Here is a 27,115-nt window from a genome sequence, read left to right as displayed (position 1 = left end):
CTCCAAGGAATTAAGGCGCGAATCGGTCGGACGGGGCAAGCTTGGGTCGAAGAACTCGAGAACGTCCTTTGGGCGTATCGGACCACGCATCGGACCCCTACCGGGGAGACGCCTTTCAGCCTAACCTATGGCACGGAATAGAGATGGGCACTGGCCGGGCCGCCCACGGCCCGGCACGGCACGGCATGAAGCGGGCCGTGCCTGGCACGGCCCGCCAGCTACAGTGCCGGGCCGTGCCTGGCACGGCCCCTTTGATAGGGCCGTGCTGGGCTAGAGGTTCCTGGCCAGCGGGCCGTGCCAGGCACGGCCCGCTTCGGGCCTGGGCCGGCACGGCCCGGTCTAGGCCCGCGGGCCAAGCACGGCACGGCCCGCAGGCCAGCACGGCACGGCCCATAAGGGCCTGGGCCGGGCTGGCACGCGAGCCTGGCACGGTCCGGGCCTGGGCCCGGCTCGGCCCGATAAAATTTTTTTAATAAATTAATAAATATTGAACACTAAGAAATCTTGATTTATGAATATAAAGCCACCTTAATGGTGGGGGGTTTGGCATAGACCCCTACCAGTTTATTAATTTAAATCAAAATGGTACATGAAGGGAGGTTTGGACCTTAGTCTGACCTCTAGATTCTAGAATACAATAAGAAACTAAGAAAGGGCCGAGGTTTGGACCTTGGTCTGACCTCCAGAATACAATAAAAATGTACAATTATAAAAAATTAAGAAATCTTACTAATCATCAGTGATTCAGTGAATCAGTATTCACTCTTCAGTCTTCAGTCTTCAGTCTTCAATCTTCAGTCTTCAGTCTTCAGTCTTCAGTCTTCAGTAGTGTTTGTATCATCATCAGAGGATGTTGTATTATGTCCACCTTTATCTTGAAGTCTTGCCTCAGCATCCAGCCAATCCTTGAAGCAGAGAAGCATCTCCACCGTTTCGCCCGTCATCCTACTTCTCTTTTCGTCAAGAACACGCCGACCTGCACTAAAAGCGGATTCCGATGCTACCGTGGACATCGGCACAGCTAAAATATCGCGTGCAATTGCAGACATAACATGATATTGATTTCTAACACTCTTCCACCAAGATAATACATCTAGATTCTCTATTTGATTTTCATCATATGCAGACTGAAGATCATTTCGTAAATAAAATTCTAGTTCACTACTTAAAGATGAAGAAGATGAAGAGGAACTTGAAGCATGTGTGTGTCTTCTCTGTGCAATGAATGAAAAAATAGATGACGAACGAGAACTACTAGAAGGAGGAATAGAGGTTTGTATTTGTGTTCTAGATCCACGAATTTTTTCATCATATATAGCATAAATATCATAAAGAAGTTGTCTTACCTCATCTTTAGCAGATTCAGCATCTTGATTCATATTTTCAGCGTATGCATCAAGTAAAATTAGCACGCCATTTAATTTAACTCTAGGATCAAATACAGCAGCTAAGTTATGCATAGGACATATCCTGTCCCAATACTCATTCCATTTAGATTCCATTAGGTGAATAATAGGCATTAAAACATCATCATATCTATGTTCTGCAAATTTTTGACTAATTATATATGCTTGTTGTAAAAATGAACATGAAGTAGGGTAATAAATACCAGAAAGAACATTGGTAGCATTATAAAAACTAAGCAAAAAATCTTCCAAAATTTTTCCTTTATTCCAATCAGTTTCAGTCAATGTAAATCCTAATCCACGATCATTAATATATGCACTTAATAAATTTTTATATGGGTATGCATCATGTATCATGCTATATGTGGAGTTCCAACGAGTAATTACATCAAGTTTAAATTTTTTAAAACGTTTACCATGATTTATGCATAATTCCTTAAATTCTTGAAGTCTTGATCTAGAAGCATGAATAAAAGAAACTGCATTTCTAATTTTTGAAATCACATCTTGAATCATGCCCATGCCAGCTTGAACAGAAAGATTTAAGATATGACATGCACATCTAATATGCAGTAAATTTCCATCTAATATGGGATGCAATGAGTCTTTTAATAATACAACAGCAGAATTATTATTAGATGCATTATCAAAAGTAATAGACATAATTTTATCATTAATATTATATGAACATGCAGTTTGATAAATTATATTTGAAATTTGTTGCCCAGAATGTGGAAAATCAAAAGCACGAAAAGCAAGAATACGTTTATTTAATTGCCAATCATTATCAATATAATGAGCAGTAATGGCAATAAAACAATTACTACCTACAGATGCTGACCAAATATCAGAAGTTAATGAAATTTTTACATTTAAAGTAGAAAGTGTTTCAATTAAATTTTGTTTCATTGCTAAAAAATTGGTCATAGCTACTCTTCTAAATGTACGCCTACTAGTTCTTTTGTAAGCAGGTTGTAGGTTTAATTGAACATATTCTTCAAAATTAAAAGATTCACATAAACTAAAATGTAATTCATCCTTAACTATCCATTTTACAAGTGCTTTTCTTTGATTTTCATGATTATATGCAAAATTACCTACAAGTAATCCCCCTTGTATATTAAGGCTACTTTGAGTTTGAGCATGAGAATCATGCATCCTATGACTCTCTTGATGTCTTTTTAAATGCCCTGTTCCCCCACTACTACTACAACTATAAAGTTTGGCACATTTTTACATTTAGCTTTCCAGACTCCCTCAACCATAACTCTATCAAATTCATTCCATACAGTACTAGTCCTTTTACGAGAAGAGGTTTGACCTTCACTCGGTTCACCAGTTCTAGAGGAACTAGGAACAGGGGGTTGGGGATTAGTTTCTTCTCCCTCAGAAACAGGAATGCCAAACTGACTTTCCTCAAAAGATGACATATCTATGATTAATTCAAAAAATAAAAACTAACCGCAAGGAGGAATTGAGTAGAGGGTCGGAGGGCAGAGGCAGAGCCGAGATTCCGAGCTTCCTCTTGTGCTCTCAACAGAAGCGACCTTCTCTTCTCAACAGGAACCTCCTCTTGTGTAGCACTTGAACAAACTAAAAATTAAATTGCTAGAAGAGCACTTTAGAGGAGAGAAATAATAGCAGTAGAGAAGGAGAGAATGAGAGATTTGGTGTGGTGAGAATGAGGGAGGAATGGGCTATTTATAGAAGCCCAAAAATTTTTTTTCCCAAAATACCCCTCCATTCAGCCGTTATTGGACTGTTGGGAGGGGTAAAATCGACTTTTTCCCGAAAATAGCCGTTGGAAACGGCTATTTTCCCTCCCCCTCTCCAGACGGGCCGTGCCAGGCACGGCCCGTCTGGAGCCGTTACGGGCCGTGCCAGGCACGGCCCGTCTGGAGACGTTGCGGGCCGTGCCTGGCACGGCCCGTTTGCGCCCGTTGCGGGCCGTGCCTGGCACGGCCCGTGCCGTGCCGTGCCCGGCCCGGCCCACCAATAGAGGGGCCGGGGGCCGGGCCGGGCTGGCCTTCCGTGCCTCACGGGCCGTGCCAGGCACGGCCCGCTTCATAAGTGGGCCGTGCCAGGCACGACCCGCTTAGAATTTGGGCCCGGGGGGCCTGGGCCGGGCCGGCCCGGCACGGCCCGTTGCCCAACTCTAGCACGGAAGCGGTTGTCCCCGTGGAGCTCGGACTCCCCTCGCCCCGGGTGGCTACGCACCGACCCGAGACCAATTCGGAGCAACTCCGAGGAAACCTGGACCTCTTGGAAGAAGCGAGGGAAATGGCGCAGGTTCGGATGGCGATGTATCAGCGGAGGGTGGCCCGATATTATAACTCCAAGGTCCGACCAAAACTTTTCAGAATCGGAGATCTGGTGCTAAGGCGAGCCAAAGCATCTCAACCCGCGGAAGGTGGAAAGTTGGCGCCAAATTGGGAAGGCCCGTATAGGGTTCGCTGGGTAAACCGACCTGGCTCCTACCAGTTGGAGGCCCTAGATGGTCGAGAAATTCCAAGGAGCTGGAATTCCGCTAACCTACGGGTGTATTACCAGTAGAAAGACAAAGCCAGAAAGACAGTTCAAAAGATGTATAGTCCTTTTCATCTCAATAATTCCTGGTTACAATGACGTGTTCGTGTGATTACAAAGAATTTCCAGAGGGGAATTGGGGAGTAAAGGAAAGTAAGGAAGAGGTGGGGACTCCGTTAAGCTGAAGATCTGGGATCCCGAACCCTCCATCCGAAGCAGCTGCAATCCCACCGGGCGTGGGTGCTTCCCCCCGGAGGCGCCATCGACGCCTCACGCAAAAGACGAAGAGCCGGCGCGGACGAAGAAGAAGTTCGCACTGCTTCTAGAGGAACGCCACCTCCAAGGGATATTCCGGTCCTCCCCAGAAGAAGGGGAGGAAAGGAATACAAGGGAGAAGAGCGCGAGGAGGCGCGATCCCGGATGAAGCGTCTAGCGCAGAGCTCAATCGGGAGGTGGGACTGAAAAGAGGGGGATGTGATCCCGGATGAAACGCCTAGAGCGGAGTTCCACCGGAGAGAATCTCCCTGTTGATCCCAGATGAAACGACTAGTTGGCGGAAGTTGCGAGGGCGCGCCTCCCGTTCCTCCGGCGGGGGTTTCCCAGCCACGCGCCGGAGAGGAGGTCCACGATCCATGGCAACCTGAACAGCTCCGGCTTGGCAGGCTCCACCGCACCTGCGCTTATATTTATAGCCAAACTGTGGCCCCCTGGTCGTTCCGATGCGGGTGGCTCCAATAAATGCGGGCACATCGAATCAGGAGCCGTTCCGGCTCTCGAGGTTTATCCCCCCACGATCTCCTAAGCGTCGTTCTCCTTAATTGCATTCTTCGTGCAGGACACTCCGGACGGCGTGTATCCCGCGGCCCACATATCTCCGCACGCGTCCGGGCCGCATCCGCCTCGAAGAACGCGCGTATCGCGGCCGCTTAACTGGCACTCCTCGCAAGCGGCAACTGGCCGGTCCGATTTCCCAGGTAACGCCTCAATTAGCATTTAATGGCCTTCTGGTGTTCCCCAGGCGACGCTTCGAGAGGAGGAGGAAACACGATCGCAGCTGGCCACGGAGAAACCCCGTCGAGCGGCAAGTGATAGGGGCGCGACCAACGAGCGGAATTCCCCGAGGCTTGGTCCTCGGATGCCAGGCTAACCCGATGATCATCCCGGGAGCAGACTAGCCTGAAGCCCCGACCGGTCGCCTAGGCTTGCGCCAGCCTTGGCCGACCAACGAGCGGAATTCCCCGAGACTCGGTCCTCGGATGCCAGGCTAACCCGATGACCATCCGGGAGCAGACTAGCCTGAAGCCCCGACCGGTCGCCTCGGCTTGCGCCAGCCTTGGCCGACCAACGAGCGGAATTCCCCGAGGCTCGGCCCTCGGATGCCAGGCTAACCCGATGATCATCCCGGGAGCAGACTAGCCTGAAGCCCCGACCGGTCGCCTCGGCTTGCGCCAGCCTTGGCCGACCAACGAGCGGAATTCCCCGAGGCTCGGCCCTCGAATGCCAGGCTAACCCGATGATCATCCCGGGAGCAGACTAGCCTGAAGCCCCGACCGTCGCCTCGGCTTGCGCAGCCTTGGCCGACCAACGAGCGGAATTCTCCGAGGCTTGGCCCTCGGGATGCCAGGCTAACCCGATGATCATCCCGGGAGCAGACTAGCCTGAAGCCCCGACGGTCGCCTCGGCTGCGCCAGCCTGCCGACCAACGAGCGGAATTCCCCGAGACTCGGTCCTCGGATGCCAGGCTAACCCGATGACATCCCGGGAGCAGACTAGCCTGAACCCCGACGGTCGCCTCGGCTTGCCGCCAGCCTTGGCCGACCAACGAGCGGAATTCCCCGAGGCTCGGCCCTCGGATGCCAGGCTAACCCGATGATCATCCCGGAGCAGACTAGCCTGAAGCCCGACCGGTCGCCTCGGCTTGCGCCAGCCTTGGCCGACCAACGAGCGGAATTTCCCGGGCTCGGCCCTCGATGCCAGCTAACCCGATGATCATCCCGGGATGCAGACTAGCCTGAAGCCCCGATCGGTCGCCTCGGCTTGCGCCAGCCTTGGCCGACCAACGAGCGGAATTCCCCGAGGCTCGGCCCTCGGATGCCAGGCTAACCCGATGATCATCCCGGGAGCAGACTAGCCTGAAGCCCCGACCGGTCGCCTCGGCTTGCGCCAGCCTTGGCCGACCAACGAGCGGAATTCTCCGAGGCTCGGTCCTCGGATGCCAGGCTAACCCGATGATCATCCCGGGAGCAGACTAGCCTGAAGCCCCGACCGGTCGCCTCGGCTTGCGCCAGCCTTGGCCGACCAACGAGCGGAATTCTCCGAGGCTCGGTCCTCGGATGCCAGGCTAACCCGATGACCATCCCGGGAAGCAGACTAGCCTGAAGCCCCGACCGGTCGCCTCGGCTTGCCGCCAGCCTTGGCCGACCAACGAGCGGAAATTTCCTAAGGCCTAACCCTCGGACGCCTGGCCTAGTGCCGGAAGAATTTCCTGAGGCCTAACCCTCGATGCCCGGCCTAGCGCCGGAAGAATTTTCCTGAGGCCTAACCCTCGGATGCCCGGCCTAGCGCCGGAAGAATTTCCTGAGGCCTAACCCTCGGATGCCCGGCCTAGCGCCGGAAGAATTTCCTTCTTCAAGAGTCAGGAGTCGGCGAGGCGCTAGCAGGAGTTAAAAAGAGGAAGGACGAAAGTGAAATGAGGAAACACTTTGTTTGCATTAACTTTCGTTGCATCAGGGTCGAGACCCATACAATGTGGCAAAACGCCAACATACAAAGAAAAGAACAAAGAAAAGTACAGAGAGTCAGCTTAGAGGAACCCCTGGGTCGGGAACGGCGAGCGCGTCCGCAAAGGGTAGGGAGACGGTTGGAGAATCGGCAGGCAATGGCATCGGAGGGGAGTCGAGGAGGGAGACCCCACTCAGGTCAATTCCGGGGTATTTAGCGGACACCCTTGCCAGGCCTTCATCGAAGCCTAAGGCAAAGGAGTCGGACCCCGCGTCCGACATGTCACGGATGAACTCGCGGACTGACGATAGGCCTGTACCGCCTGACGCCCGATTTCCGCGCTCTTCTCGGCCAGCGCCGCCTCCGCTCGCTCCGTAATCTGAGCTTTCGCTTCCATGACCTTCGCCACAATCCGGTCGTCCGCCTCGGAGGAGACCCTCAGCAGATCGGCCCGAGCCTCCATGCGCTTCGCCTCGGCAGCGACGCGAGCAGCCTCAGCCTCCTCCAGGCGCGAATGAAGCTCCTGGTTGCTCGCACGAGTCCCCTCAAAGGCCGACTCCAATTCGGCCAGCTTGGCTTCAAGAGATCGGGCTCGGTTGCGGGCGTTGTCGGCCGACTGCTGGGCCTTCTTCCACCTCTCCCGGAAGTCGGCAGCCTTCCGGGACTGCTTTTCGGCCCGCTCCTCCGCCTTCCTGATCTCGCTTTCGAGACCCGAGGCAACCTTGAGTTGCTCCTGAGCCTCCAACAGTTGCCTCTCGAGGGCGGCGAAGCCGAGTGCCCGCTCTTCGGCCACCTGGAGCCTCGTCTCGAGGTCCCTGGTCGTCCTCCCCGCCGCAGCCCGGCCTCCCTCCTCTACAGCTTTCAATCGGCTCTCGGCCCTCGCCAGAAGCCTCGCCTGTTCCTCGTGGCTCTCCTCCAGGCGGATCATGTATTGGGCGAGCTAAGAGGTAGGAAAAATGAGAGCGTCAGACGGGGATCAATAGAGCCTATAAATGACGAAAGCGACCAAAAGAACACTCACCGACATGAGACAGACGCAGCTGGCAGCTCCAACTTCAGGGATACCCATCTGCCGGACCTGCCTACGGTCCCTCTCCAGCAGCACCGTCTCGACGAGGTTTCGGGCGCCGGCGAAAGTGAAGGCCGACCCCGACTTCGCCCCGGAGCCGGATGGTGGTTCTGCAGCCTTACCCTTACCCATCGCTTGGGGGAGAGTCATGCCGACCGTGCTCGGGGCGGGGGCCGCGCCAGAAATCGACAGGTTCCCGCTCGGCCGGGGCCTCGGCGCGCCCTCCTTCCCGTATCATCCGAAGCCGACCGAGTCGAAGCCGGGCCTGGGGACCGACCGCGTCCGACCCGGCCGTCTCGGGCGCGCCCGGATGACACCTCCAGAAAAACGGTAGTCTCATCACCGAGGGCTGATGCGGCGGTCAACTGTCGGTCCGAGCCCGCGGCGTCCCCCTGATCGGTGGGCCCGGACCCGTCTGTCGGCGTCGGAGTCGCCTGCTGGCGGGGCTTCTTCGCCGGTGGGACCCCGCTCGGAGGAGGTCCGTTTCTTCCTCCGGACCGCTTCCAGTAGGGACGCCCTACTAACAGCCATTGCCTTGTCCGACTGCCATGACGTCGTCGATTTCTGGCAAAAGGGACGAGATGGGTTAGAAACCGAGAAACTGATGGAAAGAAGAAATGAAAAGAGGAGAAAAGAGCTAAAAAGAAGAAGTAGTGGCGGGCTCACGGTCGGCGGGGACCGAGCTCAGACCGACGTTCACCAAGGCATCCTCGGAAATAAGGCGAGCCACCGGGGGGGAGCCGGCCCTCGGCAACCAACCCCCTCAGACGGCGACGCCATCGGACTCCTCCCTCGACAACCTCGATAGGCCGATCGGGACTTCATCGGCGTTCTCCCAGGTTGTCCCGATTCCCCAAGAGGGATCTACGTCGATGAAAAAAGAAACGCTCCTTCCAGCCATGAATGGAGGAAGGAGCCTCCTTGACGAGGCCGCACCCTCGCCGCGCCGCAAAGCACCACCACCCTCTGTCCCGGTGGTGGCCGTTCAGACCGTAGCATTCCCAAAAGACGTTCAGGGTGGCGGGAACCTCGTGCATGCGGCAGAGAACCTGGAAGGCCGTCAGGGTACGCCATGAGTTCGGCACCAGTTGCGTCGGCGCCACTCTTAAACCTCGAAGCACCTGCACGACTAAGGTCCGTAAGGGGAAAGCGGAACCCAGCCCGAAGGATGTCCTCGATTGATGGCGACCTTCCCTGGAGGAGGATGGGACATCCTCTCCTCAGGCCCCGGAAGCGTAACGTTGCAGGCTTCGGGAAGGTCGGGTACCGGGCACGAACCTATCTAGGTCTTCGGGGACCAGCTCGACGAATGCGGTCCGCTCTTACTTCGTCCATCCCTAACGGCCAGTGAATCTACGGTCAGGACGGGGTCAAGAGGGGAGAAGGGACCGGAACGACTGGGGTACACTAATACGAAAAGAGAAAGTACGGAGAGCCCTAAATTGAAGAGTGGGGCAACTCACCGGAAGGGAAGGAAGAACGGCTCCGAGAGCGTCAAAGGAGGAGTGAACGAACAGTCCGACGGCAACGGCAGCAGCACAAGGGAGAAACTCGAGGATGCCTGTGAAGAGAAAGGCGGACGGGGAGGGCCCCCGGTTAAATAGGCAGAAAGGCGGGTGACGCCTCGGTGACGCCAGAGGACGCCTGGCTACCGAAGGATCGTTCGTGCCCCAAAGGCGAATCGACGCCATTAAGGAAGGATGTCCGCCGAAATCCGCAGACCGCCAGATCAGCGACAACCGCCATACGCCATAAAGAAGGCGGGAGATCGGAGTGCGCGCGCCTTTCCGAGGGATGGCGGCAATCTCGAAGCATCACTCCCTTCACCCGTTCCCCTCCTGGTTCCAGGCTCGGAATGGGGGCTACTGTTACGGGGAACTTAGCCACCATGCCCCACGTGACCGGCACGCGCGCCCAGGAAGACTACGGCTGCCCCTTGATCCAGCAATCCGACCTCGGGTCGGATATCTTCAGCTCCGCAGCCCGACCCCGAGTCGGCTGCCCCTTGGTCCAGCAATCCGACCCCGGGCCGGATATCTTCGACTTCGCAGCCCGACCCCGGGTCGGCTGCCCCTTGATCCAGCAATCCGACCTCGGGTCGGATATCTTCGGCTCCGCAGCCCGACCCCGAGTCGGGTGCCCCTTGATCCAGCAATCCGACCTCGGGTCGGATATCTTCGGCTCCGCAGCCCGACCCCGGGTCGGCTGCCCCTTGATCCAGCAATCCGACCTCGGGTCGGATATCTTCGGCTCCGCAGCCCGACCCCGAGTCGGGTGCCCCTTGATCCAGCAATCCGACCCCAAGTCGGCAATCTCTTGACAACAACAGACTGTTCCCCTGAGGCACGCCGCGGCCCCCTGCTCCACTACTCCCTGCAACGGCCGTATCCGGCGCTGCCCACGATCCCCTGTAACAGCCGTACAAAGCGGAGCTCCACTACGCCCTGCCATGGCCGTACCCGGCGCTGCCCCACGACGCCCTGTAACGACCATGTCAGTGGCAACCCCATCGTGCCACACGATGACCAATCCCCAGAAAAACCCCCCAGCCTGATATATATGCGGCTGGGGGGAAGGGGAGGGTAAGAAAAATTTTCCAGAGTATCATCTTACCTGCTACCTCTCCTTCTCCTTCTCCTTCGATCTCCCCTGACTTGATCGTCGGAGGGCCCCCACTACCCTGGAGGTGGTGCGAGCTTGCTTGCAGGTTTCCCGGCGGAGGGCGGAGCGCAACCAAAGCAATTCAAAGGGAACCCCGTTCACACCGCTGTGCCAATCGTTCTCGGTTTGGACCCCCAGCAACAGCTACAAAAATTGAAAAGGGGCGATAATATGCAAGCCTAATTCTAGCATAAGAAGCAATTGAAGTGGAGATATTCTAAAGCTATAAAAAATACACTATAATCATTTCTCATCATTATGAGAAGCTTACTTATACTCTATGACACAACCTTTCCCAGAATTCTAAAGAGTGTTTAAGGATGAAGAAGAAAAGGCAATCAATGATAAAGAAAGAGAAGAATGAGTGAGAGATCAAACTGTTCAATTGAGACATGCTAATTGTTGCTGGGGCCAAACCGAGAACGATTGGCACAGCGGTGTGAACGGGGTTTCCTTTGAATTGCTTTGGTTGCGCTCCGCCCTCCGCCGGAAAACCTGCAAGCAAGCCTCGCACCACCTCCAGGGTAGTGGGGCCCTCCGACGATCAAGTCAGGGGAGATCGAAGGAGAAGGAGAAGGAGAGGTAGCAGGTAAGATGATACTCTGGAAAATCTTTCTTACCCTCCCCTTCCCCCCAGCCGCATATATATCAGGCTGGGGGGTTTTTCTGGGGATTGGTCATCGTGTGGCACGATGGAGTTGCCACTGACATGGTCGTTACAGGGTCGTGGGCAGCGCCGGATACGGCCATGGCAGGGCGTAGTGGAGCTCCGCTTTGTACGGCTGTTACAGGGGATTGTGGGGCAGCGCCGGATACGGTCGTTGCAGGGAGTAGTGGAGCAGGGGGCCGCGGCGTGCCTCAGGGGAACAGTCTGTTGTTGTCAAGAGATTGCCGACTTGGGGTCGGATTGCTGGATCAAGGGCACCCGACTCGGGGTCGGGCTGCGGAGCCGAAGATATCCGACCCGAGGTCGGATTGCTGGATCAAGGGGCAGCCGACCCGGGTCGGGCTGCGGAGCCGAAGATATCCGACCCGAGGTCGGATTGCTGGATCAAGGGGCAGCCGACCCAGGGTCGGGCTGCGGAGCCGAAGATATCCAACCCGAGGTCGGATTGCTGGATCAAGGGGCAGCCGACCCGGGGTCGGGCTGCGGAGCCGAAGATATCCGGCCCGGGGTCGGATTGCTGGACCAAGGGGCAGCCGACTCGGGGTCGGGCTGCGAAGCCGAAGATATCCGACCCGAGGTCGGATTGCTGGATCAAGGGGCAGCCGTAGTCTTCCTAGGCGCGCGTGCCGGTCACGTGGGGCATGGTGGCTAAGTTCCCCCGTAACAGTAGCCCCCCACTTCCGAGCCTGGAACCAGGAGGGAACGGGTGAAGGGAGTGATGCTTCGAGATTGCCGCCATCCTCGGAAAGGCGCGCGCGCTCCGATCTCCCCGCCTTCTTTATGGCGTATGGCGGTTGTCGCTGATCTGGCGGTCTGCGGATTTCGGCGGACATCCTTCCTTAATGGCGTCGATTCGCCTTTGGGGCCGCGAACGATCCTTCCGGTAGCCAGGCGTCTCTAGCTCACCGAGGCGTCACCCGCCTTTCTGCCTATTTAACCGGGGGCCCTCCCCCGTCCGCCTTTCTCTTCACAGGCATCCTCGAGTTTCTCCCTTGTGCTGCCTGCCGTTGCCGTCGGACTGTTCGTTCGCTCCTCCTTTGACGCTCTCGGAGCCGTTCTTCCTTCCCTTCCGGTGAGTTGCCCCACTCTTCGATTTAGGGCTTTCCGTACTTTCTCCTTTCGTATTAGTGTACCCCAGTCGTTCCCGGTCCCTTCTCCCCTCTTGACCCCGTCCTGACCGTAGATTCACTGGCCGTTAGGGATGGACGAAGTAAGAGCGGACCGCATTCAGTCGGAGCTGGTCCCCGAAGACCTAGATAGGTTCGTGGCCCGGTACCACCTTCCCGAAGCCTGCAACGTTACGCTTCCGGAGCCTGAGGAGAGGAGTCCCATCCTCCTCCAGGGAAGGTCGCCATCAATGAGGACATCCTTCGGGCTGGGTTCCGCTTTCCCCTCTCGGACTTAGTCGTGCAGGTGCTTCGAGGTTTAAGAGTGGCGCCGACGCAACTGGTGCCGAACTCATGGCGTACCCTGACGGCCTTCCAGGTTCTCTGCCGCATGCACGAGGTTTCCGCCACCCTGGTGAAACGTCTTTGGGATGCTACGGCCTGAACGGCCACCCCGGGACAGAGGGGGTGGTGGTGCTTTGCGGCGCGGCGAGGGTGCGGCCCTCGTCAAGGAGGCTCCTTCCTCCATTCATGGCTGGGAAGGAGCGTTTCTTTTTCATCGACGTAGATCCCTCTTGGGGAACGGGACCAACCTGGGAGACGCCGATGAAGTCCCCGATCGGGCCTATCGGAGGTTGTCGAGGGAGGAGTCGATGGTCGTCGCCGTCTTGAGGGGGTTGGTGTGCCGAAGGGCGCGGCTCCCCCCGAGTGGCTCGCCCTTATTTCCGAGGATGCCTTGGTGAACGTCGGTCTGAGCTCGGTCCCCGCCGACCGTGAGCCCGCCACTACTTTCTTCTTTTAGCTCTTTTCTCCTCTTTCATTTCTTCTTTCCATCAGTTTCTCGGTTTCTAACCATCTCGTCTTTTTGCAGAAATCGACGACGTCATGCAGTCGGACAAGGCAATGGCTGTTAGTAGGGCGTCCCTACTGGAACGGTCCGGAGGAAGAAACGGACTCCTCCGAGCGGGTCCCACCGGCGAAGAAGCCCCGCCAGCAGGCGACTCGACGCCGACAGACGGTCCGGGCCCACCGATCAGGGGACGCCGCGGGCTCGGACCGACAGTTGACGCCGCATCAGCCCTCCGGTGATGAGACTACCGTTTTTCTGGAGGTGTCATCCGGGCGCGCCCGAGACGGCCGGGTCGGACCGGTCGGTCCCCAGCCCGGCCTTCGACCTCGGTCGGCTCGGATGATACGGGAAGGAGGGGCGCGCCGAGGCCCCCCGGCCGAGCGGGACCCTGTCGATTTCTGGCGCGGCCCCCGCCCCGAGCACGGTCGGCATGACTCTCCCCCAACGATGGGTAAGGGTTAAGGCTGCAGAACCACCATCCGGCTCCGGGGCGAAGTCGGGGTCGGCCTTCACTTTCGCCGGCGCCCGAAACCTCGTCGAGACGGTGCTGCTGGAGGAACCGTAGCAGGTCCGGCAGATGGGTATCCCTGAAGTGGAGCTGCCAGCTGCGTCTGTCTCATGTCGGTGAGTGTTCTTTTGGTCGCTTTCGTCATTTATAGGCTCTATTGATCCCCGTCTGACGCTCTCATTTTTCCTACCTCTTAGCTCGCCCAATACATGATCCGCCTGGAGGAGAGCCACGAGGAACAGCGAGCTTCTGGCGAGGGCCGAGACCGATTGAAAGCTGTAGAGGAGGGAGGCCGGGCTGCGGGGAGGACGACCAGGACCTCGAGACGAGGCTCCAGGTGGCCGAAAGAGCGGGCACTCGGCTTCGCCGCCCTCGAGAGCAACTGTTGGAGGCTCAGAGCAACTCAAGTTGCCTCGGGTTCGAAAGCGAGATCAGGAAGCGGAGACGGGCCGAAAAGCAGTCCCGGAAGGCTGCCGACTTCCGGGAGAGGTGGGAGAAGGCCCAGCATCGGCCGACAACGCCCGCAACCGAACCCGATCTCTTGAAGCCAAGCTGGCCGAATTGGAGTCGGCCTTTGAGGGGACTCGTGCGAGCAACCAGGAGCTTCATTCGCGCCTGGAGAGGCTGAGGCTGCTCGCGTCGCTGCCGAGGCGAAGCACATGGAGGCTCGGGCCGATCTGCTGAGGGTCTCCTCCGAGGCGGACGACCGGATTGTGGCGAAGTCATGGAAGCGAAAGCTCAGATTACGGAGCGAGCGGAGCGCGCTGGCCGAGAAGAGCGCGGAAATCGGGCGTCAGGCGTACAGGCCTATCGTCAGTCCGCCGAGTTCATCCGTGACATGTCGGACGCGGGGTCCGACTCCTTGCCTTAGGCTTCGATGAAGGCCTGGCAAGGGTGTCCGCTAAATACCCCCGGAATTGACCTGAGTGGGTCTCCCTCCTCGACTCCCCTCCGATGCCATTGCCTGCCGATTCTCCAACCGTCTCCCTACCCTTCGCGGACGCGCTCGCCGTTCCCGACCCAGGGTTCCTCCAAGCTGACTCTCTGTACTTTCTTTGTTCTTTTCTTGTATGTTGCGTTTTGCCACGTTGTATGGGTCTCGACCCTGATGCAACGAAAGTTAATGCAAACAAAGTGTTTCCCTCATTTCACTTTCGTCCTTCCTCTTTTAACTCCTGGTAGCGCCTCGCCGACTCCTGACTCTTGAAGTTCTTCCGGCGCTAGGCCAGGCATCCGAGGGTTAGGCCTCAGAAATTCTTCCGGCGCTAGCCAGGGCATCCGAGGGTTAGGCCTCAGAAATTCTTCCGGCGCTAGCCGGCATCCGAGGGTTAGGCCTCAGGAAATTCTTCCGGCGCTAGGCCGGGCATCCGAGGGTTAGGCCTCAGAAATTCTCCGGCGCTGGCCGGGCATCCGAGGGTTAGGCCTCAGGAAATTCTTCCGGCGCTAGGCCGGGCATCCGAGGGTTAGGCCTCAGAAAATTCTTCCGGCGCTAGGCCAGGCATCCGAGGGTTAGGCCTCAGGAAATTCTTCCGGCGCTAGCCGGGCTCCCGAGGTTGGCCTCAGAAATTCCTCCGCCTGGCCAGGTCGAGGGTTGGCTCAGCAAGCTCGGCGGCAGCGCCAAGCCGACCCGGTCGGGCCAGCGCTCCCGGATGTCATGGTAGCCTGGCATCGAGGACGAGCCGGGAATTCCGCTCGGGCCAAGGCTGGCGCAAGCCGAGCGACCGTCGGGCTTCAGGCTAGTCTGCTCCCGGGATGATCATCGGGTTAGCCTGGCATCCGAGGCCGAGCCTCGGGAATTCCGCTCGTTGGTCGGCCAAGGCTGGCGCAACCGAGGCGACCGGTCGGGGCTTCAGGCTAGTCTGCTCCCGGATGTCATCGGTTAGCCTGGCATCCGAGGCCGAGCCTCGGGAATTCCGCTCGTTGGTCGGCCAAGGCTGGCGCAAGCCGAGGCGACCGGTCGGGGCTTCAGGCTAGTCTGCTCCGGATGATCATCGGGTTAGCCTGGCATCCGAGGGCCGAGCCTCGGGGAATTCCGCTCGTTGGTCGGCCAAGGCTGGCGCAAGCCGAGGCGACCGGTCGGGGCTTCAGGCTAGTCTGCTCCCGGGATGATCATCGGGTTAGCCTGGCATCCGAGGGCCGAGCCTCGGGAATTCCGCTCGTTGGTCGGCAAGGCTGGCGCAAGCCGAGGCGACCGGTCGGGGCTTCAGGCTAGTCTGCTCCCGGGATGTCATCGGGTAGCTGGCTCCGGGGCCGAGCCTCGGGAATTCCGCTCGTTGGTGCGCGCCGGGGGGGCCGTATCCACTTGCCGCTCGACCGGGGTTCTCCGTGGCCAGCTGCGATCCGGCTGTTTTCTCCTCCTCTCGAAGCGTCGCCTGGGGAACACCAGAAGGCCATTAAATGCTAATTGAGGCGTTACTGGAAATCGGACCGGCCAGTTGCTGCTTGCGAGGAGTGCCAGTTAAGCGGCCGTGATACGTGCGTTCTTCGAGGGGATGCGGCCTGGACGCGTGCGGAGATATGTGGGCCGCGGGATACACGCCGCCCGGAGTGTCCTGCACGAAGAATGCAATTAAAGGAGAACGACGCTTAGGAGATCGTGGGGGGATAAACCTCGAGAGCCGGGAATGGCTCCTGATTCGATGTGCCCGCATTATTGGAGCCACCCGCATCGGAACAACCAGGGGGCCACAGTTTTGGCTATAAATATAAGCGCAGGTGCGGTGGAGGCCTGCCAAGCGGAGCTGTTCAGGTTGCCATGGATCATGGACCTCCTCTCCGGCGCGTGGCTGGAAACCCCTGGCGGAGGAACGGGAGGCGCGCCCCTCGCAACTTCCGCCAACTAGTTCGTTTCATCTGGGATGCAACAGGGAGATTCTCCCGGTGGGAACTTCGCTCTAGGCGTTTCATCCGAGATCACATCCCCCCTCTTTTCACAGTCCCACCTCCCGATTGAGCTCTGCGCTAGACGCTTTCATCCGGGATCGCGCCTCCTCGCGCTCTTTCGCCTGTATTCCTTTCCGTTCCCCTTCTCCTGGGGAGGACCGGAATATCCCTTGGAGGTGGCGTTTCCTTCTAGAAGCCAGTGCGAACTTCTTCTTCGTTCGCCGCCGGCTCTTCGTCTTTTGCGTGAGGTGTCCGATGGCGCTCCGGGGGAAGCACCCACGGTCCGGTGGGATTGCAGCTGCTGTCGGGTGGAGGGTTCGGGATCCCGGATCTTCAGCTCCACGGAGTCCCCACCTCTTCCTTACTTTCTTTACTCCCCAATTCCCCTCCGGGAATTCTTTGTAATCACACGAACACGCCATTGTAACCAGGAATTATTGAGATGAAAAAGACTATACATTTTTTGAACTGTCTTTCTGGCTTTGTCTTTCTACTGGCAATACACCCGCAGGTTAGCGGAATTCCAGCTCCTTGGAATTTCTCGACCATCTAGGGCCTCCAACTGGTAGGAGCCAGGTCGGTTTACCCAGCGAACCCTATACGGGGCCCTTCCCAATTTGGGCGCCAGCTTCCCACCTTCCGCGGGTTGAGATGCTTTGGCTCGCCCTTAGCACCAGATCTCCGATTCTGAAAAGTTTTGGTCGGACCTTGGAGTTATAACTATCGGGCACCCTCCGCTGATATCATCGCCATCCGAACCTGCGCCATTTTCTCTCGCTTCTTCAAGAGGTTCCAGGTTCCCTTCGGAGTTGCTCCGAATTGGCCTCAGGGTCGGTGCGCAGCCACCCGGGGCGAGGGGAGTCCCGAGCTCCACGGGGACAACCGCTTCCGTGCCATAGGTTAGGCTGAAAGGCGTCTCCCCGGTAGGGGTCCGATGCGTGGTCCGATACGCCCAAAGGACGTTCTCGAAGTTCTTCGACCCAAGCTTGCCCCGTCCGAACCGATTCGCGCCTTAATTCCTTGGAGGATTGTCCGGTTTGTCACCTCGGCCTCACCGTTGGTTTGGGGATGCGACACAGATGTGAACCGATGCTCGATCCCGAACTCCTCGCAGAAGTCACGGAAATGCTTGTTGTCGAACTGTCGACCATTATCCGAGATGAGGACCCGGGGTACCCCAAATCGGACAATGATGTTTTTCTTCACGAACTTCCGGACTTGCGCCTCCGTGATAGTGGCCAGCGGCTCTGCCTCCACCCACTTGGTGAAGTAGTCGATTGCAACAATCAAGAATTTCCCGCTGGGCTGAAGCGACGGGAATGGTCCGAGGATATCCATTCCCACTGTGCGAAGGGCCAGGTGCGGTGATTGGTGCCAAGGGGACAGAAGGGACTCTCTGGACGTTGGCGTGGCGCTGGCAGGCGTCGCATTTCCGTACATAATCCTTGAGTCCTCCAACAAGTAGGCCAATAATAGCCTTGCCTCATGATCTTGTGCGCCAAGGACCTAGCCCCCGAGTGCGATCCGCAGACGCCCTCGTGGACTTCGCCGAGGACGTAGGCCGCCTCCGAGGGGCGGAGGCACCTTAAGAGGGGGGCGGTAAACGAGGTCCGATACAGCCTCCCTTCATAGAGTACGTAGTGGCGGACTTCTTGACAAGTCGCCGAGCTTGATCTTCGTCTTCAGGAGGATCCCTTCGGCGAGGTAGGCGACGAGCGGGTCCATCCAAGACGGCTCCGGATCAATCGCCATCACCGCTCCAGCCTCGCCGATGCTCGGGGCATCCAGGGTCTCCAGGTAGATTGCCCTCGACAAGTTGTGCGCCTCTGCGCCCACCAAGCGGGACAACCTGTCGGCCCTGGCATTTTCGCTTCTGGGGACCTGCTGGATGTCGACACTGCCGAGGTCGGAATGAGTGCTTGCACCTTCCGGACGTAGTTCTGCAATGGTCGGGCTCCGGGCCTCGAACTCCCCACGGACCTGCCCGACCACCAGCTGGGAGTCGGTGAAGACCTTCAAACGCCGGATGCCGAGCTCCCCGGTGAGTTTGAGTCCCGCGACTAGGGCCTCGTACTCCGCCTCGTTGTTGGTAACTGGAAATCCAAACCTCAAGGCATACTCGGCTATCACTCCATCAGGACTGGTAAGGACCAGCCCGGCCCTCCACCCTCGGGGTTCGACGACCCCATCGATGTGAAGCGTCCAGGTCGGGAGGTCGAGGCTGGGCGTTTCCGGCGGTCTAGGTTCCGCCTCCTGCACCGTGCACTCAGCGAGGAAGTCCGCGAGCACCTGGGCCTTGATGGCGGGTCGAGGCTGGTAGCGGATGTCGAACTCACCGAGTTCTACTGCCCACTTCACCAGCCGTCCCGCATTCTCGGGGGTTGCTGAGGATCTGTCGTAACGGTTGATCAGTTAAGAGGGTGACAGAATGGGCCTGGAAATAGGGGCGGAGCCTCCTGGTCGCGGTCAGCAGCGCGAAGGCGATCTTTTCAGCCTTCGTATACCGCGTCTCGGCGTCCCGTAGGACCCGGCTGATGTAGTACACAGGCTTCTGGAGCTTTGCCTCTTCCCGAACCAGCACCGCACTGACCGCGGTTGGGGAGACCGCCAGATAGAGGTAGAGCATCTCCCCTTCCTGCGGCTTGGATAGCAGGGGAGGAGACGCCAGGTATTCCTTGAGCTGGTCGAACGCTGCTTGACATTCGGCCGTCCAGAGGAAGTCTTTCGGGCGTTTTAACACCTTGAAGAATGGTTGGCAGCGTTCGGCCGATTTTGCCACAAATCGTCCGAGCGCGGCGACCCTTCCAGCGAGCTCCTGAACCTCCTTCACTTTGGTCGGAGGGGACATACCTTGGATAGCCTTGATTTTGTCCGGGTTGGCTTCGATACCCCGCTGGTTGACAATGAAACCGAGGAACCTCCCGGCCGAAGCGCCAAAGGCGCACTTCGCTGGGTTCAGCTTCATGCGAAACTTCCGCAAGGGTGGTGAAAGTCTCCTCCAGATCCACGATGTGCTGGTCTGCCTGGCGGCTCTTCACCAGCATATCGTCCACGTACACCTCCATGTTCGGACCGATTTGCTCTTTGAAGATTTTGTTGACAAGGCGCTGGTAAGTGGCGCCAGCGTTCTTCAGACCGAAGGGCATTACCTTGTAGCAGTACAGCCCCCGGTCCTGTTATAAAGGCAGTTTTCTCCTCGTCCTGTGGGGCCATCATTATCTGGTTGTAACCGGAGAAGGCGTCCATGAAAGACAGCAGCTGATATCCGGAAGTCGCGTCGACCAGTTGGTCTATCCGCGGAAGCGGGAAGCTATCCTTAGGGCACGCCTTGTTCAGGTCGGTATAGTCGACGCACATCCTCCACTTCCCGCTCGCCTTCCGGACAAGTACAACATTTGCCAGCCACTCGGGGTAACTCACCTCCCTTATGAATCCTGCCTCCAAGAGTTTGTCTACCTCCTGGTCGACCACCCGGATCCGATCCGGGGCACAGTGTCTCTTCTTCTGCTTCACTGGCCGGTGGGTCGGGTCGACGTTGAGGGCGTGAGAAATGACCTCCGGGTCGATCCCAGGTACATCGGCCGCCGACCAGGCAAATACATCGGCATTGGCTCGGAGGAATTCCACCAACCGGGCCCGAGCTCCCGGGTCGAGATTGGCGCCGACCCGGACCACCCGGTCCCGGCGGCCTTCCTCGAGGGGAACTTCGACCACACCCTCGGCCGGCTCCCCCTGCCGCAAGGCCACCTCGTCTCTGGCATCAAGGGACTCGACGCTTAGGGCTTCTGCGGGCTTCTTCCCTTTGAGGGTCGCTAGGAAACATTGCCGTGCGGTCGGTTGGTCGCCTCGGACCTCCCCGATCCCGACCGCCGTGGGGAACCGCATGAGCAAGTGGTACGTAGAGACCACCGCGCGAAGGGCGTTCAGTCCGGGTCGTCCGAGGATAGCGTTGTAGGCCGAGGGAACACGGACGACCAAGAACCCGAGTCGCACCGTGGCTTCTGCGGGTGCGACGCCCGCAGTCACAGGCAGCTCAACGACACCTTCCGCCGGGACAGCGTCACCGGTGAATCCTATGAGGGGGGTGGATATTTTGTGCAACAATTGTCTGGACAAGCCCATCTTTTGGAAGGCCTCGTAAAACAAGATATCAGCTGAGCTTCCACTATCCACAAGAACACGCCTTACATCATAGTTTGCCATAGTGAGGGAGATCACCATGGCGTCATCGTGGGGGGTCTGAACCCCCTTTACATCCTCATCACAAAAGGTGATTACATTGCCGGACCCTCTGCCTCTTTGCGACGGCCGCCCCTGACGCCTCCGTCGAGCCCCCTGCGTTCCTCACGGGCCGGGGGCAGCCCCCAGTGATAGTGTGGATCACGCCCGCAACGGGTCGATTCTGCTCCCGAGGCTCCGGAGGAGCCGGGTCGGCCGGACGCGGGTCTGCGGGGGGACGTCGGTCGCTCACATATCGACCGAGACGCCCCCGACGGATGAGAGCCTCGATCTCGTCCCGAAGCTGGAAGCAGTCCTCTGTGTCGTGGCCGTGGTCTCGGTGGTACTCACAGTACGCCCGGGAGGGCCTCTTCCCAGGTATCCTCCGCATCTGTCTCGGGGCCGGGAGGTCCTCCCGCCCCTTGATCTCCATAAGGATCTGGGCCCGGGGAGTCAGGAGAGGGGTGTACCGGTTGAAACGTCGGGGCGGAGAACGAGGGCGTGGGGCGCCGTGGTTCTTCGCCGGCGACGGGCTTCTGCGCCGACGCTGGGGCGTCGGGCTCCTCCTCTGGCGTGCCTCTTTCCGCCTTTTCTTCCCAAGCTTTGGAGGGATCTCGACGGCCTCCTTGCTCCGGTGGGCGGCCGCCTCCTCGGCGTCCGCATACTGGTTCGCCCGGGACAACAGCTCTGGGAAGCTCCGCGGCAGGCGTTTGTCCAGGGAGAAGGTGAGTCTGCCCTTCCGGAAGCCACGCTTCAGGGCTGAAAGAGCTACCTCCTGACTCAGGTTCCGGACCTCCAGCGTAGCCCTGTTGAAGCGGGTAAGATAATCCCGCAAGGCTTTCTCCCTCGTTTTGCCGGACATCAAAGAGGGAGTCGGAGACCAGTCGCCGCCGGCTACTGACGGCGAAATGAGTGATGAAGAGGCGGGTGAACTGGTCGAAGGACCGGATTGAGTCAGCCTCCAGCCCGGCGAACCACGCCCTCGCCGGGCCACGGAGGGTTGCCGGGAAAGCCTTGCAGAGAAGGGGATCTGATGCTCCGTGGAGGAGCATAAGGGTCCTGAAACTCTCGACGTGATCCCGCGGGTCCGCCGCCCCGTCATAGGGCTTCGATCGCCGGCATTTTGAACCCCGGCGGATTCGGGGTCCGCAGGATCCTCGAGGCAAGCGCCCGGCTGGGAGGAGATCTCTAAGTCGGCGAAGGGATCTTTAGAATGGCCTTCAGGACCTGGAGTTGTCGGTGGAGATCGTCCACCCGCCGGTCCAGGGAAGCGCGACCGGTGGGGTGGGAGACAAGGAGCGGCGAGAGGGGGACCGACTGGAGCGCGGGTTCCTCGAGGACTGGGGGGTCTGGGAACGCGCCCGGGCCCGCCTCTCGTACCCCCGCGCAGCTCCGGTGGAAGGTCCCGGCAGAATAGAGCGTGCTCGAGAATCCTCCTCGCCGCCGGCGCTCCTCCCCATGGGAGAGGAAGGAGCGCGGGTTGAGGAGGACAGGCGAACGCTCAGGCAGCGGCGGCTCCTGAGCCCGCTGCGGCGCCCGGGACATCGCACCCTGCAGATTCTGCACCGCCTCCGCGAGGGTGCGAACCTGCTGGGTTAGCTGGTCGAACTGGGCGGCTTCGACCGGTCTGAATGGGCAGGTGGGGCGGTGTGGAGTGTTGCTGAGAGTGGTTGGAGATGCAGCGGCCTCCCGGCCAGAGGCGCGAGAGGCCCCGCGACCGGAGCATTGGAAGCTCCACGACCACCTCGCCGTGCCATTTACGATCGCTCTGAGATCCGGGCCTTCCTCTTAGCGCCAACTGTTGCTGGGGGGTCCAAACCGAGAACGAATTGCACCAAGGGCGGTTAGTGAATGGGTTGCCCTTTGGATTACTCGGGTTGCGCTCCGCCTTCCGCCGGAGAGACCTGCAAGCAAGCCTCGGCAACCACCACCAGGGGTAGTTGGGGCCCCTCCGACATCAAGTTAGGGGAGATCGAAGGAGAAGGAAAGGAGGTTACGCAGGTAAGGATAATACTCTGGAAAATCTTCTTACCCTCCCCTTCCCCCCCAGCCGCATATATATCAGGCTGGGGGTTTTTCTGGGGATTGGTCATCGTGTGGCACGATGGGGTTGCCACTGACATGGTCGTTACAGGGCGTCGTGGGGCAGCGCCGGGTACGGCCATGGCAGGGCGTAGTGGAGCTCCGCTTGTACGGCTGTTACAGGGGATCGTGGGGCAGCGCCGGATACGGCCGTTGCAGGGAGTAGTGGAGCAGGGGGCCGCGGCGTGCCTCAGGGGAACAGTCTGTTGTTGTCAAGAGATTGCCGACTTGGGGTCGGATTGCTGGATCAAGGGGCACCCGACTCGGGGTCGGGCTGCGGAGCCGAAGATATCCGACCCGAGGTCGGATTGCTGGATCAAGGGGCAGCCGACCCGGGGTCGGGCTGCGGAGCCGAAGATATCCGACCCCGAGGTCGGATTGCTGGATCAAGGGGCAGCCGACTCGGGTCGGGCTGCGGAGCCGAAGATATCCGACCCGAGGTCGGATTGCTGGACAAGGGGCAGCGACCGGGGTCGGGCTGCGGAGCCGAAGATATCCGCCCGAGGTCGGATTGCTGGACCAAGGGGCAGCCGACTCGGGGTCGGGCTGCGGAGCCGAAGATATCCGACCCGAGGTCGGATTGCTGGATCAAGGGGCAGCCGTAGTCTTCCTGGGCGCGCGTGCCGGTCACGTGGGGCATGGTGGCTAAGTTCCCCCGTAACACTAATGGAAAGAGGAGCTTATCTTATCCGTTCCTAGAGAATGAATATTAAAGAAGGAACATCTAGAAACATCCAATTTATAGAAGATTGGCTTCTATTTTTTTATCATGGTTAAACAAAGTATCCAATCCAGAACCAAAGTACTTGCCTAATAAAAAAGAAGTAACAATATCAAGTCATTGTAAATTGTACTATAGAGTCTCAACTAAGTACAACTCCCCCTCCATGGTCATAGGGCAAAGCCCAAATTCCGAATCAGCTGATGGATATATATCAAAATCAGAAAATTATATAAGATCTTTTATATTGCATTGTAATGAATCAAAAGAAACGACAATAAACCTGACTTATTTACAAATAAAGAGAACAAAAATTTGGAAATAAAAAATAGAGTTAACGATTTTGACAAATGAAGATGGCATATCTAATGGGAAACATACTGCTGATAAATATTTTTTTCCCAGAGCTATTTCGTATAAAAGGTCCTCTTTACAAAAGAGAGGTGAAAGGCTGAAGAGCAAAAGGAAAAAATTTAATGTAATGGCGGCGCCTATTTTCTTATCGGGTGATAAAAGCTACAATCAAGTATACCAATAGCTTGAACATGATAATAACCAAGTTTTATTCCTTTATTTAGTTTGAAATATTCTTGGTATTTATTCATGCTTTTGAGGGTTACACTCTTGGCTCCTGATTCTTGATCGTTACCACCATATAAGCCAGCATTATTTATCTAAAATAATATAAGCCAATCAAGGAAAACCCTATACCCTAGACGATCAAGAAGAAGGTAGAATGAGCCGTAGAAAATTCCCTGATTCCGGATCTATATCATCCCGTCCACGACCGTTAAAGAACTCGAGAAATTCAACTAAGCAGCAGGGGAAAAAAAATTCTCGCCACAGGGTAAAGAATGCGTCTTGGTAATATTCAGCAAAAGCGAATCAAGATCGATTAAAACCCACAATATCCAGACGCAAGTGACACAAAAAAATCAAAACAACCTAGGATTTATAGAATGGGGGCGAAAAAGATAGGGTGAGGAAGGAAGAAGAAGGAGAGGCGAAGACATACCTGAGAGTCGAAGTAATTGTTCGTTGCGCTTTCTTGCCTTTCTGGACGTCGCTGCAGCTGCTCGTCTTCCTCCTTTTTATCTTCTTCAATTCGTCGTCGAGAGCTCGGGTATTCGGCCGAGGAGGAGGAGGAGGAGGAGGAGAAGGACGAGGCCATGGAGGATGAGGGAGAAGACAGGCGAAGAGGGTGAAACGGCCGGGATCGGCCTCTATTTATAGGGGCGCTAGATGCGCATATAAATCGTTGTGCGGACTCCGTACTAGCTGTTAAGGCCAAACTAACCGTTTGGCAACTTCAAGTATGCCTAAAATACTAAGGCCGAGCTTTTGGAGCCCTCCAAAAGTACTTTTAGATAAAAAATGGTATTTACTAAATTTTAAAAAGTTGTTTCAGCTTTTGCGGAAAGCGGAAGACAGTTTTTTGGGGGAGAAGCTCCAATTTCGAGCTTTCCGAAAATGCTGTTTTCAGCTTTATTGGAAAACTATTTTTTGGACCAAAATATCCTCATTTAAATCTCACTTTTTTCCCCCAAAACCCTCATCCCACCTCTTCCTCTCTCACCCATCCTCTCCCTCTCCCTCTCTATCTTCTTCTTCGGCCCTGTTTGGAGGAGCTGTTAGTAGTAGAGATTTTGGAAGTAAGCTGTTGGAAGTAGAGCTATTTGAAGCAGACCGTTTATAAAAAGTTGTTTGCTGTTTGGTAACTACATTTCTAAAATGCTGTGACATTTTACACATGTGGTTTGGTAAACAAACTGAGAAAGTACTTTTGTGTGACAAAATGACCATAAAGGACATTACCGGTATTATATAATAGAGCATAATAAAATATAATATGTATTAATACATAAATATATGATATAGTATAATTTAATGTAATGTAATATAATATTATTATAATATAGTACTATAAGTATTATGTATTATAGAATAATAATTTAATATAATATTAAATTATTTAACATAATATATCAATGTATTATGAATATAATATAATATTATATTTATAGTATAATACAATAATAAATATATAAAATATTATAATTATTAGTGTAAATTAATTTTTCATCATTCTAATGACCATTTATCTCTCCAACTAATAGAGGAGAAAGGAAGAAGAAGATTGAGAGGGAAAGGGAGAAAGAAAGAGGCGGGATAAGGATTTTGAGGGAAAAAAGTGTGATTTAAATGGAGGTATTTTGGTCCAAAAATAGCTTTCATGATAAAGTTGAAAATAACATTTTCGGAAAGCTCCAAAATTGGACTTCTCCACAAAAGCTGTTTTCAGCTTCCCGCAAAAGCTGAAACAGCTTTCCGAAAATTTTACCAAACATCATTTTTTTATCTAAAAGTATTTTTGGAGGGCCAGAAAGTGCTTTTTGGCCTCCAAAAGCTCCCTCAAACAGGCTACTCTCAATGCGCCGCCTCCGTTCCTTCTTCCTCTTCTTTTTTTTTTTTTCTTTTTTTTGTTTTGGGAGCTCGTGGCTGCCCACGGTGACAACCACCATGCCGGCCACCACCCATGACCAGCGACCCTTCTATATTTCAATGAAATAAAATAATAAATAAATAAATAAATGACTAAATAAAATAAATAAAAAGAGAATAATGAGTGAGTGGCAAATAATCTGATCTAAATAAAAAATAATAAAAATATTAGTAATTATTTAAGCAATTTTATCACCTAGCTAGAAAATTTATTAGAGAGATAAATGATCATTAGAAGGATGAAAAATTAATTTATACTAGTAATTATAATATTTATATATTTATTATTGTATTATACTATAAATATAATATGATATTACATTATATCATAATACATTGATATGTTATATTAAATATTTAATATTATATTAAATTATTATTCTATGATATATAATGTTATAGTACTATATTTTAATAATATTATATTACATTATATTAATATTATATTATATCATATATTTATGTATCAATACGTATTATATTTTATTATGCTCTATTGTATAATACTAATAATATCCTTTATGGTCATTTTGTCACACAAAAGTACTTTCTGAGTTTGTTTACCAAATATATGTTAAAGTGTCACAACACTTTAAAAATGTAGTTACCAAACAGTAAATAACTTTTTATAAATGCTCTGCTTCAGATAGCTCTACTTCCAACAACTCTACTTCCAAAAGCTCTACTACTAACAGCTCCCCCAAACAGGGCCTAAGTTATGGGAGAAATATTGTCTCAGTGGCTGTTTGGTTTGGTAATGCATATCTAGGCATTCTCAGGTTTTGTTATATCTAGGGCTGCAAATGGATCAGATCCGACCCGGGACCTGACCCGACCCGCTTTAGATCCAACCCGAACCCGAATTTTAGGACCCGCAGGGTCGGGTCGGGTCCTAAATTTAGACCCGATCTATTTTTCAGGTCGGGATCGGGTCCACCCAATCTTGACCTGGGATCCGACCCGACCCGTTGCTATATAAAGCTCTATTCCTACCTTCATGGCCTTCGGCCTTCCTCTCTTTTTCGATCCCGTGTGGCCCATGCCCTAGATCTTGAGCGTCTTCTAGCCTTCCTATCTTTTTCGATCCCGTGCGGCCATGCCCAGCAGCCCAGGTGCCCTAGATCTTGAGCGCCTTCCTCTCTTTTTCGATCCCGTGCGGTCGTGCCTAGGTGCCCTATGCCCTAGATCTTGAGCT

General features: G+C 55.4%; 1 long non-coding RNA gene across 1 annotated transcript in view; it reads right to left on the bottom strand.

The window, feature by feature from the left end:
• LOC120110419 overlaps positions 1-24,510 on the bottom strand; it is a 41,035-nt gene extending 16,525 nt beyond the window's left edge. Inside the window, exon 1 of the long non-coding RNA XR_005511345.1 lies at positions 24,434-24,510. This is a non-coding gene — a long non-coding RNA (uncharacterized LOC120110419). The remainder of the gene's footprint in view (positions 1-24,433) is intronic.
• Positions 24,511-27,115: the final 2,605 nt, after the last annotated feature.

The sequence above is a fragment of the Phoenix dactylifera genome, chromosome 4, assembly GCF_009389715.1.
Source record: "Phoenix dactylifera cultivar Barhee BC4 chromosome 4, palm_55x_up_171113_PBpolish2nd_filt_p, whole genome shotgun sequence".
In the NCBI taxonomy this organism is placed as follows: Eukaryota; Viridiplantae; Streptophyta; class Magnoliopsida; order Arecales; family Arecaceae; genus Phoenix; species Phoenix dactylifera.
The sequence above is the reverse complement of the archived record's forward strand: the minus strand, read 5'-3'. Positions and strand labels throughout refer to the sequence as shown.